This window comes from Papaver somniferum, unplaced genomic scaffold (genome assembly GCF_003573695.1).
Source record: "Papaver somniferum cultivar HN1 unplaced genomic scaffold, ASM357369v1 unplaced-scaffold_122, whole genome shotgun sequence".
Classification (NCBI taxonomy): domain Eukaryota; kingdom Viridiplantae; phylum Streptophyta; class Magnoliopsida; order Ranunculales; family Papaveraceae; genus Papaver; species Papaver somniferum.
In genome coordinates this window covers 1531012-1546859 of record NW_020621270.1, presented here as the reverse complement: position 1 = coordinate 1546859, position 15848 = coordinate 1531012, and positions in this window count along the sequence as shown.

Genomic DNA, 15848 nt, shown 5'->3' with positions numbered 1-15848 from the left:
ATATGTCTTATTTGCATTTCTACAAATTAGTTTAGGGGAGGAAAAATCATTCACCAGCTCCGGAGGCCGCATCTTGCAATGGCCATGCCCAAATGAAGCTTCATCGTGACAGATGATGCAATATCGAGGAAAAATCATTCACCACTCTCCAAGCCAACGTCCCTTCCCTATATATGTCTTATTTGCATTTCTACAAATTAGATTAGGGGAGGAAAAATCATTCACCAACTCTCGAGGTCGCATCTTGCAATGGCCATGCCAAAGCCGCAAGCCATGCCGCATAATGATCGTGCAACACCGTCAAAGCCGCAAGCCATGCCGCATAATGATCTTGCAACACCGTCAAAGCCGCAAGCCATGCCGCATAATGATCGTGCAACACCGTCAAAGCCGCAAGCCATGCCGCACAATGATCTTGCACCACTCTCCAAGCCAACGTCCCTTCCCTATATATGTCTTATTTGCATTTCTACAAATTATCCGGGGCAGGCTGGTTCTGGTGTTGTTTTCCGTGATTCTAGCTCGGTAGTCTTGGGAGTTCTGTGCGTTGGCCTGGGCTGGCAGACTAACTTCTATGCTGAAGTTTGTGCGGTGATCTATGGTGCTGTTGTTGCTCAAAGATGGAATGTGAAGAACCTATGTGTCAGATCTGATTCGATGAGTTGTTTATATGCTCTTCAAAAAGGCGATTTGCCATGGCAGCTAATGCAGAAGTGGAGAATAGCGAAGAGCTTTTATAACAATATTAGCTATATTCATAGCTTCAGAGAGGCTAATTTTTCAGCAGATGTCTCGGCCAAACAAGCATGTTTGTTAGCTGAGGATCATTATGAGTTTTACGAGGGTAGGCCAGGTTTTATTCATTCTGTTGAATGGCCTGGAGAGGTTTACTATCGTTTTTAGGCTTTTTAGTGTGCGGCCTTTTTGGCTTAGCACTAAATTAGCCTGATCCTTGTACTTTTTCGCTTTTGTATTCTATTTTATTGACCGAGTAAAAAAAAAAATTGCATTTCTACAAATTAGTTTAGGGGAGGAAAAATCATTCACCAGCTCCGGAGGCCGCATCTTGCAATGGCCATGCCCAAATGAAGCTTCATCGTTTCAAATGAAGCTTCATCGTGACAGATGATGCAATATGGGTCTCCGGCATTGGCCTTACTCACGTGGTTGTAAGCCAGTGATGCCAATAAATTCGATAAATCGCATTTGGCACGCATAAATGCATGCCAAAGCGTCGCGGCATTCGCTTCCCGTAGGAAATGCAAGGCAAACTTGCATTTTCTTCTCAACCAACGTCCCTTCCCTATATATGTCTTATTTGCATTTCTACAAATTAGTTTAGGGGAGGAAAAATCATTCACCAGCTCCGGAGGCCGCATCTTGCAATGGCCATGCCCAAATGAAGCTTCATCGTGACAGATGATGCATATGGATCTCCGGCATTGGCCTTACTCACGTGGTTGTTAGCCAGTGATGCCAATAAATTCGATAAATCGCATTTGGCACGCATAAATGCATGCCAAAGCATCGCGGCATTCGCTTCCCGTGGGAAATGCAAGGCAAACTTGCATTTTCTTCTCAACCAACGTCCCTTCCCTATATATGTCTTATTTGCATTTCTACAAATTAGATTAGGGGAGGAAAAATCATTCACCAGCTCCGGAGGCCGCATCTTGCAATGGCCATGCCCAAATGAAGCTTCATCGTGACAGATGATGCAATATGGGTCTCCGGCATTGGCCTTACTCACGTGGTTGTTAGCCAGTGATGCCAATAAATTCGATAAATCGTATTTGGCACGCATAAATGCATGCCAAAGCGTCGCGGCATTCGCTTCCCGTAGGAAATGCAAGGCAAACTTGCATTTTCTTCTCAACCAACGTCCCCTTCCCTATATATGTCTTATTTGCATTTCTACAAATTAGTTTAGGGGAGGAAAAATCATTCACCAGCTCCGGAGGCCGCATCTTGCAATGGCCATGCCCAAATGAAGCTTCATCGTTTCAAATGAAGCTTCATCGTGACAGATGATGCAATATCGAGGAAAAATCATTCACCACTCTCCAAGCCAACGTCCCTTCCCTATATATGTCTTATTTGCATTTCTACAAATTAGATTAGGGGAGGAAAAATCATTCACCAGCTCCGGAGGCCGCATCTTGCAATGGCCATGCCCAAATGAAGCTTCATCGTGACAGATGATGCAATATGGGTCTCCGGCATTGGCCTTACTCACGTGGTTGTTAGCCAGTGATGCCAATAAATTCGATAAATCGTATTTGGCACGCATAAATGCATGCCAAAGCGTCGCGGCATTCGCTTCCCGTAGGAAATGCAAGGCAAACTTGCATTTTCTTCTCAACCAACGTCCCTTCCCTATATATGTCTTATTTGCATTTCTACAAATTAGTTTAGGGGAGGAAAAATCATTCACCAGCTCCGGAGGCCGCATCTTGCAATGGCCATGCCCAAATGAAGCTTCATCGTTTCAAATGAAGCTTCATCGTGACAGATGATGCAATATGGGTCTCCGGAATTTTCCTTACTCACGTGGTTGTTAGCCAGTGATGCCAATAAATTCGATAAATCGCATTTGGCACGCATAAATGCATGCCAAAGCATCGCGGCATTCGCTTCCCGTAGGAAATGCAAGGCAAACTTGCATTTTCTTCTCAACCAACGTCCTTTCCCTATATATGTCTTATTTGCATTTCTACAAATTAGATTAGGGGAGGAAAAATCATTCACCAGCTCCGGAGGCCGCATCTTGCAATGGCCATGCCCAAATGAAGCTTCATCGTTTCAAATGAAGCTTCATCGTGACAGATGATGCAATATGGGTCTCCGGCATTGGCCTTACTCACGTGGTTGTAAGCCAGTGATGCCAATAAATTCGATAAATCGCATTTGGCACGCATAAATGCATGCCAAAGCGTCGCGGCATTCGCTTCTCGTAGGAAATGCAAGGCAAACTTGCATTTTCTTCTCAACCAACGTCCCTTCCCTTTATATGTCTTATTTGCATTTCTACAAATTAGTTTAGGGGAGGAAAAATCATTCACCAGCTCCGAAGGCCGCATCTTGCAATGGCCATGCCCAAATGAAGCTTCATCGTTTCAAATGAAGCTTCATCGTGACAGATGATGCAATATGGGTCTCCGGCATTGGCCTTACTCACGTGGTTGTAAGCCAGTGATGCCAATAAATTCGATAAATCGCATTTGGCACGCATAAATGCATGCCAAAGCGTCGCGGCATTCGCTTCCCGTGGGAAATGCAAGGCAAACTTGCATTTTCTTCTCAACCAACGTCCCTTCCCTATATATGTCTTATTTGCATTTCTACAAATTAGTTTAGGGGAGGAAAAATCATTCACCAGCTCCGGAGGCCGCATCTTGCAATGGGCATGCCCAAATGAAGCTTCATCGTGACAGATGATGCAATATGGGTCTCCGGCATTGGCCTTACTCACGCTTTGGCATTGGCATAAATGCATGCCAAAGCATCGCGGCATTCGCTTCCCGTAGGAAATGCAAGGCAAACTTGCATTTTCTTCTCAACCAACGTCCCTTCCCTATACTCCGTTTTATTCACTAACTGCGCCTTATCTTCTACATACTCCATGTTTGAGAAATGAGAGTTGTTGATTTTCATTCACGAGGTTTTAGGTTCCACTCTTAATACCATTGCCATCTTTTTTCATTCCTAATCTCAAATCATACACTGAGCTACTGTTATTTTCTCATATGAACACCTGTTTACACAAAATTAAATCCAAAGTATAAGCATAGCTCCTTCATTGTTTACCCGTAAATCATTCAAAATCTATCTCTCATGTAAACCCCAATAATCGTTTCCTTAAACCTTCAAACTAACCATTATTGTATTGAACAAATGAATCCATGTAAATGACCCTATTCATTTTTCAAATTAATCATTATTGTATTAATTAAATTTGTTTCCATTTTATGTAAATCCATAGTTATTATGGCAGTCAGATAAGTCAGACTTATTTCTCTGGAACGCTTGTAACGTGTTTGGAAAATGATCTAAAGAGATTTCCCTACAGTGGTCCGTGTTAGTGAACTAATTAAATTAAATATTGATTGTTTTAACAATTATTCACAAAGACACGTATTTATTTACAAAAGTTGGCGGGGGGGCCGAGCAACAAGTTGTGCTCCAACACATCTTGTGAACGGTCCACTAGTCATCTATTAAGTCAACTGCTTGGTTGGACCCACACCAAACTCAAATTCTGACAAAGTTAGGTACCAAAGGCAAAGGTGTGCCATTTTATAGGAAACAAACTCAAAATACCCCTTATTATAAATATTGTCTACTTGTATAACTCTCTTTGTCCCCCATGGTTTTGTGTAATCTCTTTTTCGACTATTTTACTCATAACTTCTTCAGACGAAGTGGGAATGACCTCTTTCTATTTCTGTTACCTCTGTCTTTTAGTTCCCCACAGTATACAGGAAAATTTTTAGGATTTGGACGCTTAGCAATTGGTGTTTCATCCTTATTTTCAATGTAAAGGATGACTTCCCTCAACATACGTAGAAATGCAATTTGGATAACATGTAGAGCCTTTAAATGTATTATTTTTTTACCACAATCATTTTTTAGAAAATTTTATAATAAAAATGAGTTTATCTAGTTTATAGTTTGGTTTTAAAAAAAGGATTTCGACTTCTAACGAAATCACTGGACTTCCTTGAGTCAATGCATCCAAAATGCAAGCTTTTTTCGACTCTCAAGCCTCTACACATGTAATTTGTGCAGGAAATATTTTTTCTAAAAATTTTCTATTAAAGGGGAGTCTTTCTGTTTCATGATTTTGTCTTGATCATAGAGTTCCGACATCTAACGAAGCCTGCGGACTTCCTTGAGTCATTTGTGTTTATGGTATTTTATTCAAATTTTATTATAGGTAATCTATGACCTTTTTAATATATTAGAAGGGATATTTCGAGTTTGGTGCCTATAAATTGGTACACTTTGGCGTTTGGTGCCTAACTTTGTAATTATCAGATGTTTGGAGCCCAGTCAACGAATTGGCGGATATTGACACCGTGTTGACCATCCAATTTAGAGATAAAAATGTTAAATGTCTAATAATATTTTAAACTTCGTTTTATTCACTAACTGCGCCTTATCTTCTACATACTCCATGTTTTAGAAATGAGAGTTGTTGATTTTCATTCACGAGGTTTTAGGTTCCACTCTTAATACCATTGCCATCTTCTTTCATTGCTAATCTCAAATCATACACTGAGCTACTATTATTTTCTCATATGACCACCTGTTTACACAAAATTAAATCCAAAGTATAAGCATAGCCTCCCTTCATTGTTTACCCGTAAATCATCCAAAATCTATCTCTCATGTAAACCCCAATAATCGTTTCCTTAAACCTTCAAACTAACCATTATTGTATTGAACAAATGAATCCATGTAAATGACCCTATTCATTTTTCAAATTAATCATTATTGTATTAATTAAATTTGTTTCCATTTTATGTAAATCCATAGTTATCATGGCAGTCAGATAAGTCAGCCTTATTTCTCTGGAACGCTCGTAACGTGTTTGGAAAATGATCTAGAGAGATTTCCCTACTGTGGTCCGTGTTAGTGAACTAGTTAAACTAAATAATGATTGTTTAAACAATTATTCGCAAAGACACGTATTTATTTACAAAAGTTGGCGGGGGGGCGAGCAACAAGTTGTGCTCCAACACAGCTTGTGAACGGTCCACCTGTCATCCGTTAAGTCAACTGCTTGATTGGGACCCACACCAAACTCAAATTCCTACAAAGTTAGGTACCAAAGGCAAAGGTGTGCCATTTTATAGGCACCAAACTCAAAATACCCCTTATTATAAATATTGTCTACTTATATAACTCTCTTTGTCCCCCAAGGTTTTGTGTAAAATCTTTTTCGACTATCTTCCTCATAAATTCTTCATACGAAGTGGGAATGACCTCATTATTTTTCGGTTACCTCTGTCTTTCAGTTCCCCACAGTTTACAGGAAACTTTTTAGGATTTGGACGCTTATCAATTGGTGTTTCATCCTTATTTTCAATGTAAAGGCTGAATTCCCTCTTTATTTTTTAAATCAACATACGTAGAAATGCAATTTGGATAACATGTAGAGCCTTTAAATGTATTATTTTTTAACACAATCATTTTTTAGAAAATTTTATTATAAAAATGAGTTTATCTAGTTTGTAATTTGGTTTTAGAAAAAGGATTTCGACTTTTAACGAAGTCACTAGACTTCCTTGAGTCAATGCATCCAAAATGGAAGCTTTTTTCGACTCTCAAGGCTCTAGACATGTAATTTGTGCAGGAAATATTTTTTCTGAAAATTTTCTATTAAAGGGGAGTCTTTCTGTTTCATGATTTGGTCTTGATCATAGAGTTCCAACATCTAACGAATCCTGAGGACTTCCCTTAGTCATTTGTGTTTATGGTATTTAATTCAAATTTTGCAATGATTATCTAGCTTAAAGAAGATCCCATAATCGTTGAGAAGTTATTAACGGTTGCAAACCTTATCTCCTTCTTTCCATGTTTTATTATAGGTAATCTATGACATTTTTAAAAGATTATAAGTTCATTATTAGAAGGGATATTTCGAGTTTGGTGCCTATAAAATGGTACACATTCGCGTTTGGTGCCAAACTTTGTCAATATCTGAGTTTGGTGCCCAGTCAACGAATTGGCGTTGATTGACCGTGTTGACCATCCAATTTAGAGTTAAAAATGTGAAATGTCTAATAAAATTCTAAACTCCGTTTCATTCACTAACTGCGCCTTATCTTCTACATACTCCATGTTTGAGAAATGAGAGTTGATTTTTATTCACGAGGTTTTAGGTTCCACTCTTAATACCATTGCCATCTTCATTCATTGCTAATATCAAATCATACACTGAGCTACTGTTATTTTCTCATATGACCACCTGTTTACACAAAATTAAATCCAAAGTATAAGCATATCTCCCATCATTGTTTACCGATAAATCATCCAAAATTTATCTCTCATGTAAACCCCAATAATCGTTTCCTTAAACCTTCAAACTAACCATTATTGTATTGAACAAATGAATCCATGTAAATGACCCTATTCATTTTTTCAAATTAATCATTATTGCATTAATAAAATTTGTTTCCACTTTATGTAAATCCATAGTTATCATGGCAGTCAGATAAGTCAGCCTTATTTCTCTGGAACGCTCGTAACGTGTTTGGAAAATGATCTAGAGAGGTTTCCCTACCGTGGTCCGTGTTAATGAACTAGTTAAATTAAATAATGGTTGTTTAAAAAATTATTCACAAAGACACGTATTTATTTACAAAAGTTGGCGGGGGGCGAGTGATGAGTGCCAAATATTGTATATATTTATCCCTTTTTGTTGGCATTTTAACTCATCTTTTGTGCATTAATTCTACATTTTATCCCATATTCTGTATTTTCATTGTTTTGAAGAATAAATATTTTTATTAATTAATTTTTCATTTTTAGGTAATAAATAAAGTTCGGATGAGTCGCGGAGCGAAAAGAGCAGAAAAGTAGTGAAAAGCCGGGAGAAATCACGCAAGGAAGCCGCGAAGAATGGTGCGCACAACCTCATTTTCTACACACAAAAGCGCCTCCGTTCTCAGCCATCAGATCAGTTCTCAGAAGCATCCGACGGTCGCTCCTTCATAGAGCAGCAAAATCTGAAGTCTCTGCCAAGCACCACAGCGCTGAAATTCCAAGCCTTCAGATTAGATGGTAGTTGAATCCAACGGTCGCTCCCTTGCTGTTCATCAACGTTTGATATCTCCGCCTTACACTACAACACCTAACCCCATCTAGAGCCGTTAACTTCGTTGTATCAAAAAATCTGACGGTCGCTCCTCGCTTGCCTCCGCATCACCATCCGATCTACCTACCATCTTCGCATCTCGCAGCTCAGAGTCACAGAACATCAAGACTCGATGGATCCGCCTAACACCCTAGCAACCGAACCTATACCAGCTAACCAAACACCCCCCTTCTCCCAAACAGTCGAGCCCCTCTTCCATCCCCTCCCTCTGCAGAGACACCATGTCGCCACCACCTTCTCCACCTCTGCCACCAACTCACTGACACCTCCACCATCATCACCCTATCACCCAACAACCAAAACCCATCTCCCCCCTAGCCCTCTAGTTCCCTATTTTCTCACTTTTTCACGCTTCTTTGCCTGAACCCTAGGCGTGAAAAATTGATAAATTAGGTAACCTAGAGTTGCAATTGGCGCGTGGGAATGGAGCAGGAGAGTCAGAGGAAGAATGGGTCGACGCATGGAGGAGAAATTGTGCCATAAAATTAGGTAATTTGAAAAACCTAATTTCACTGATTTTGGGGAAAAATTTGGGGAAAACCCTAATTGGGTATTGGGTATAAATATGTGGTGTGGGATGTGTGTAAAAACTATGTTTGGATTAGCCTGCATCCAGAACTTTCAAGTTCTGTTAAATGTTAATTTACAAGCTCAGTTCAGTTTCATGTTCATGTTAGACTTTCATATCCTGTTAAATGTATCCTGTTAATGTGTGTTATTACTGTTTAGTGTGATGTTTCTGTTAATGTTTTTATTTTCATATCCTGTTGATGTTTGTTATGTTAACTGTTATCCATTGATTGTTACTTTGTTCTGTTAATGTTTAGTTTCAATTTCCAATTCATTCCTGTTACATTTGTCCTGTTAACATGTGTTGTTGCTCACTGCCATGTAATGTTTACTGTTATGTTTAATTTGCTGTCACATTTGATGGAATGCTAGGCTAGATACATTTGAAGCAATGAACTAATTGTGCAATGGAAGAAATCAGTGCTCATAGCAAGCTGATTTTCTTGCCATTACTTTTGTATGCTTAGGTTTCACTGTTGATTGAGCATTGGGAGAAACTAGTGCTCATAGCAAGCTAGTTTTCTTCCCATTCTATTTGTTTGCCTGTATTCTTGCCTTGCTTCATTTCAGTTTATCCACATCCCTGCCCTTGGCCTTAGGCCTTGGTTCATCTTGTTTTGTTCTTTGCTTTTGCCATGTGTTTCCCTGTTTGTGTTTCCTTTTGTTTATTTTGTTAGCCATCTTCTTTATTGCATTATCTTTGCTTCACTGCCATCTTTGCTTCCACTGCCCTGCAACTCTTTTGTTCATCTTTAGTTCACTACCCTGTTGCTTAGGCCTTTGCTTGCACTGTTTTCTGTGGCTTAGGCCTCTGCTTCTGTTGCTTTGTTTCATCTTTAACTCACTTCCCTTGCAGCTGCCCTGCTACTGCTGCTGTTGCTGTTTTCTTTCACTGCATTGCACTGCCTTAGTGCTGCTATTTGCTTTCTCTGCTGCAGCTCCATTGCTGCCTCCTCCCCAAGCCCACAGTTCACTAAGCCCAAAGGCCTAGCTAAAGACCCAACCAACTGAGCCCAAAGCTCAGTTCACTCCCAAAAGCCTTTGAAGCCCAGTTAAGGCCAAAGCCTAGTTCACTACCAAGCCCAAGTCACAAGTAAACTGTTAAGCCCAATTCACAGTTGAACTGTTGAGCCCAAAGCTCAAATCAGTTCACTGAAACCAGATCCCAACTCATTCAAAGGGCATTCAAACCCATTAGTACTCAAAGCCCAATTTAAGCCAAAAGGCTTCAAAGCACAATAGCAATTTAGGAACCCAATTAGATAGAAAACTCCAAAACACACCCGATCTCTGTGGATCGACCCGTACTTGCACGAGCTACAACCGACGACCGTGCACTTGCGGTATTACTGTAGGCCCCCGTTTTAATTGCGCTCAATTTTATCCATATCTCCGGGCCCACCAATCTTTTGGCCGGGGATAAATTTTTGATACCCTTTCCAGGCCTGCCAAGTTTTTGGCGCCGTTGCCGGGGACTACCAGCGAGCAACAAGTTGTGCTCCAACACAGCTTGTGAACGGTCCACCAGTCATCCGTTAAGTCAACTGCTTGATTGGGACCCACACCAAACTCAAATTCGGACAATGTTAGGTACCAAAGGAAAAGGTGTGCCATTTTATAGGCACCAAACTCAAAATACCCCTTATTATAAATATTTTCTACATATATAACTATTTTTGTCCCCCAAGGTTTTGTGTAATCTCTTTTTCGACTATTTTGCTCATAGCTTGTTCATACGAAGTGGGAATGACCTCATTCTTTTTCTGTTACCTCTGTCTTTCAGTTCCCCACAGTATACAGGAAAAATTTCCGGATTTGGATGCTTAGCAATTGGTGTTTCATCCTTATTTTCAATGTAAAGGATGATTTCCCTCTTTATTTTTGGAATTAACATACACAGAAATGCAATTTGGATAACATGTAGAGCCTTTAAATGTATTATTTTTTACCACAATCATTTTTTAGAAAATTTGATGATAAAAATGAGTTTATCTAGTTTATATTTTGGTTTTAAAAAAAGGATTTCGACTTCTAACGAAGTCACTGGACTTCCTTGAGTCATTTGTGATTATGGTATTTTATTCAAATTTTGCAATGATTATCTAGCTTAATGAAAATCCTAGAATCGTTGAGAAGTTATTAACGGTTGCAAACCTTATCTCCTTATTTACATGTTTTATTATAGGTAATCTATGACCTTTTTAAGAGATTACAAGTTCATTATTAGAAGGGAAATTTTGAGTTTGGTGCCTATAAAATGGTACACTTTCGCGTTTGGTGCTTAACTTTTTCCAAATCTGAGTTTGGTGCCCAGTCAATAAATTGGCTTTGATTGACCGTGTTGACCATCCAATTTAGAGTTAAAAATGTGAAATGACTAATGAAATTCAAAACTCCGTTTTATTCAGTAACTTCACCTTATCTTCTACATACTCCATGTTTGAGAAATGAGAGTTATTGATTTTCATTCACGAGGTTTTAGGTTCCAGTTTTTAATACCATCGCCATCTTCTTTCATTGCTAATCTCAAATCATACACAGGGCTACTGTTATTTTCTCATATGACCACCTGTTTACACAAAATTAAATCTAAAGTATAAGCATAGCTCCCTTCATTTTTTACCCGTAAATTATCCAAAATATATCTCTCATGTAAACCCCAATAATTGTTTCCTTAAACCTTAAAACTAACCATTATTGTATTGAACAAATGAATCCATGTAAATGACTCTATTTATTTTTCAAAATAATCATTATTATATTAATTAAATTTGTTACCATTTTCTGTAAATCCATAGTTATCATGGCAGTTAGATTATGTTAGCCTTATTTCTCTGGAACGCTCGTAACGTGTTTGAAAAATGCTCTAGAGATATTTTCCTAATGTGGTCCGTGTTAGTGAATTAGTTAAATTAAATAATTATTCTTTAAACAATTATTGACAAAGACACGTATTTATTTACAAAAGTTGGCAGGGGCCGAGCAACAAGTTTTGCACCAACAAAACTTGTGAACGGTCAACCAGTAATCCGATAAATCAACAGCTTGATTAGGATCCTCACCAAACTCAAATTCTGAAAAAGTTAGGTACCAAAGGCAAAGGTGTGGCATTTTATAGGCACAAAACTCAAAATATCCCTTATTACAAATATTGTCTACTGATATAACTCTCTTTTTCCCCCAAGGTTTTGTGTAATCTCTTTTTCGACTATTTTGCTCATAACTTCTTCATACGAAGTGGGAATGACCTCATTTTTTTCTACTACCTATGTCTATCAGTTCCCCACAGTATACAAGAAATCTTTTAGGATTTGGACGGTTAACAATTGGTGTTTCATCCTTATTTTCAATGTAAAGGATGACTTCCCTCTTTATTTTTGGAATCAACATACGTAGAAAAGCAATTTGCATAACATGTAGAGTCTTTAAATGTATTATTTCTTACCGCATTTTTTTTTAGAAAATTTTATAATAAAACTGAGTTTATCTAGTTTATAGTTGTTTTCAAAAAAAAAGGATTTCAAATTCTAACGAAGTCACTAGTCTTCCTTGAGTTAATGCATCCAAAATGCAAGCTTTTTTCGACTCTCAAGCCTCTAGACATGTAATTTATGACGGAAATATTTTTTCTATAAAGGGGAGTCTTTCTTGTTCATGATTTGGTATTGATCATATAGTTCCGACATCTAACAAAACCGGCGGACTTCCTTGAGTCATTTGTGTTTATGATATTTTATTCAAATTTTGCAATGATTATCTAGCTTAAAGAAGATACTAGAATCGTTAAGAGGTTATTCACGGTTGCAAACCTTATCTCCTTCTTTACATGTTTCATTATAGGTAATCCATGACCTTTTTAAGAGATTAGAAGTCCATTATTTGAAGGGATATTTTGAGTTTGGTGCCTATAAAATTGTACACTTTTGCGTTTGGTGCCTAACTTTGTAAAATTCTGAGTTCGGTGCCCAGTCAAAGAATTGACGTTGATTGAGCGTGGTAACCATCCTATTTAGAGTTAAAATTGTGAAGTGACTAAAAAAATTCTAAACTTCATTTTATTCACTAACTGCACCTTATCTTCTACATACTCCATGTTTGAGAAATGAGATTTGTTGATTTTCATTCATGGGGTTTTAGGTTCCACTCGTAATACCAGCGCCATCTACTTTCATTGATAATCTCAAATCATACACTGAGCTACTGTTATTTTCTCATATGACCATTAGTTTACACAAAATTAAATCCAAAGTATAAGCATAGCTCCCTTCATTTTTTACCCGTAAACCATCCAAAATCTATCTCTCATGTAAACCACAATAATCGTTTCCTTAAACCTTCAAACTAACCATTATTGTATTGAATAAATGAATCCATGTAAATGACTCTATTCATTTTTAATATTAATCATTATTGTATTAATTAAATTTTTTTCCATTTTCTGTAAATCCATAGTTACCATGGAAATCAGATTATGTCAGCCTTATTTCTCTGGAGCGCTCGTAACGTGTTTGTAAAATGCTCTAGAGAGATTTCCCTAATGTGGTCCGTATTAGTGAAATAGTTAAATTAAATAATTATTGTTTAGAAAATTATTGACAAAGACACGTATTTATTTACAAATGTTGGCAGGGGGCCGAGCAACAATTTTTGCTCCAACACAGCTTGTGAACGGTCAACCAGTCATCCGATAAATCAACTGCTTGATTGGGATCCTCACCAAACTCAAATTCTGACAAAGTTAGGTACCAAAGGCAAAGGTGTGCCATTTTATAGGCACCAAACTCAAAGTATCCCTTATTACAAATATTGTCTACTCATATAACTCTCTTTGTCACCCCAAGGTATTGTGTAATCTCTTTTTCGACTATTTTGCTCATAACTTCTTCATACGATGTGGGAATGACCTCATTCTTTTTCGGTTACCTCTGTCTTTCAGTTCCCCATAGTATACAGGAAATTTTTTAGGATTTGGACGCTTAGCAATTGGTGTTTCATCCTTATTTTCAATGTAAGGGATGACTTCCCTCTTTATTTTTGGAATCAACATACGTAAAAATGAAATTTGGATAACATGTAGAGCCTTTAAATGTATTATTTTTTTACCGAATTTATTTTTTAGAAAATTTTATAATAAAACTGAGTTTATCTAGTTTATAGTATGTTTACAAAATAAAGGATTTCGAATTCTAACGAAGTCAGTAGACTTCCTTGAATAAATGCACCCAAAATGCAAGGTTTCTTAGACTCTCAAGCCTCTAGACATGTAATTTGTACGGAAATATTTTTTCTGAACATTTTCTATTAAAGGGGAGTCTTTCTGTTTCATGATTTAGTCTTGATAAAGTTCTGACATCTAACGAAGCCTGCGGACATCCTTGAGTCATTTGTGTTTATGATATTTTATTCAAATTTTGAAATGATTCTCTGGCTTAAAGAAGATCCTAGAATCGTTGATAAGTTATTAACGGTTGCAAATCTTATCTCCTTCTTTCATTGCTAATCTCAAATCATACACTGAGCTACTGTTATTTTCTCATATGCCATTAGTTTACACAAAATTAAATCCAAAGTATAAGCATAGATCCCTTCATTTTGTACCCGTAAATCATCCAAAATCTATCTCTCATGTAAACCCCAATAATAGTAGCTCAGTGTATGATTTGAGGTTAGCAAAGAAAGAAGATGACGATGGTATTAAGAGTGGAACCTAAAACCTCGTGAATGAAAATCAACAACTCTCATTTCTCAAACATGGAGTATGTAGAAGATAAGGTGCAGTTAGTGAATAAAACGAAGTTAGAATTTTATTAGTCATTTCACAATTTTAACTCTAAATAGGATGGTTAACACGGTCAATCAACGTCAATTAGTTGACTGGGCACCCAACTCAGATTTTGACAAAGTTAGGCACAAAACGCAAAAGTGTAGAATTTTATAGGCACCAAACAAAAAATATCACTTCAAATAATGAACTTCTAATCTCTTAAAAAGGTCACAGATTACCTATAATAAAACATGTAAATAAGGAGATAAGGTTTGCAACTATTAATAACTTATCAACGATTCTAGGATCTTCTTTAAGCTAGAGAATCATTGCAAAATTTGAATAAAATATCATAAACACAAATGACACAAAGAAGTCCGCAGGCTTCGTTAGATGTCGGAACTCTATGATCAAGACCAAATCATGAAACATAAAGACTCCCCTTTAATAGAAAATGTTCAGAAAAAATATTTCCGTCATAAATTACATGTCTAAAGGCTTGAGAGTTGAAAAAAGCTTGCATTTTGGATGCATTTACTCAAGGAAGTCTACTGACTTCGTTAGATAAACTCAGTTTATTATAAAATTTTCTAAAAAATTATTGCGGTAAAAAATAATACATTTAAAGGCTCCACATGTTATGCAAATTGTATTTCTATGTATGTTGATTCCAAAAATAAATAGGGAAGTCATCCTTTACATTGAAAATAAGGATGAAACACCAATTGTTAATCATCTAAATTCTAAAAAAATTCTTGTATACTGTGGGGAACTGAAAGACAGGGGTAACAGAAAAAGAATGAGGTCAATCCCACTTCGTATGAAGAAGTTATGAGCAAAATAGTCGAAAAAGAGATTACACAAAACCTTTGGGGACAAAGAGAGTTATATAAGTAGACAATATTTATAATAAGGGTTATTTTGAGTTTGGTACCTATAAAATGGCACACCTTTGCCTTTGGTACCTAACTTTGTCAGAATTTGAGTTTGGTGAGGATCCAAATCACGCAGTTGACTTAACAGATGACTGGTTGACCATTCACAAGCTGTGTTGGAGCACAACTTGTTGCTCGGCCCCCCGCCAACTTTTGTAAATAATACGTGTCTTTGTGAATAATTTTTTAAAAAATAATTATTAGATTTAACTAATTCACCAACACGGACCACGGTAGCATTTTTTAAACACGTTACGAGCGTTCCAGAGAAATAAGGCTGACATAATCTGATTTCCATGATAACTATGGATTTATAGAAAATGGAAACAAATTTAATTAATACAGTAATGATTAATTGAAAAAATGAATAGTGTCATTTACATGGATTCATTTGTTCAATACACTAATGGTTATTTTGAAGGATTAAGGAAACGATTATTGGGGTTTACATGAGAGATAGATTTTGGATGATTTACGGGTAAAAAATGAAGGGAGCTACGGGTAAAAAATGAAGGGAGCTATGCTTATACTTTGGATTTAATTTTGTGTAAACTTGTGGTCATATTAGAAAATAACAGTAGCTCAGTGTATGATTTGAGATTAGCAATGAAAGAAGATGGCGATGGTATTAAGAGTGAAACCTAAAACATCGTGAATGAAAATCAACAACTCTCATTTATCAAACATGGAGTATGTA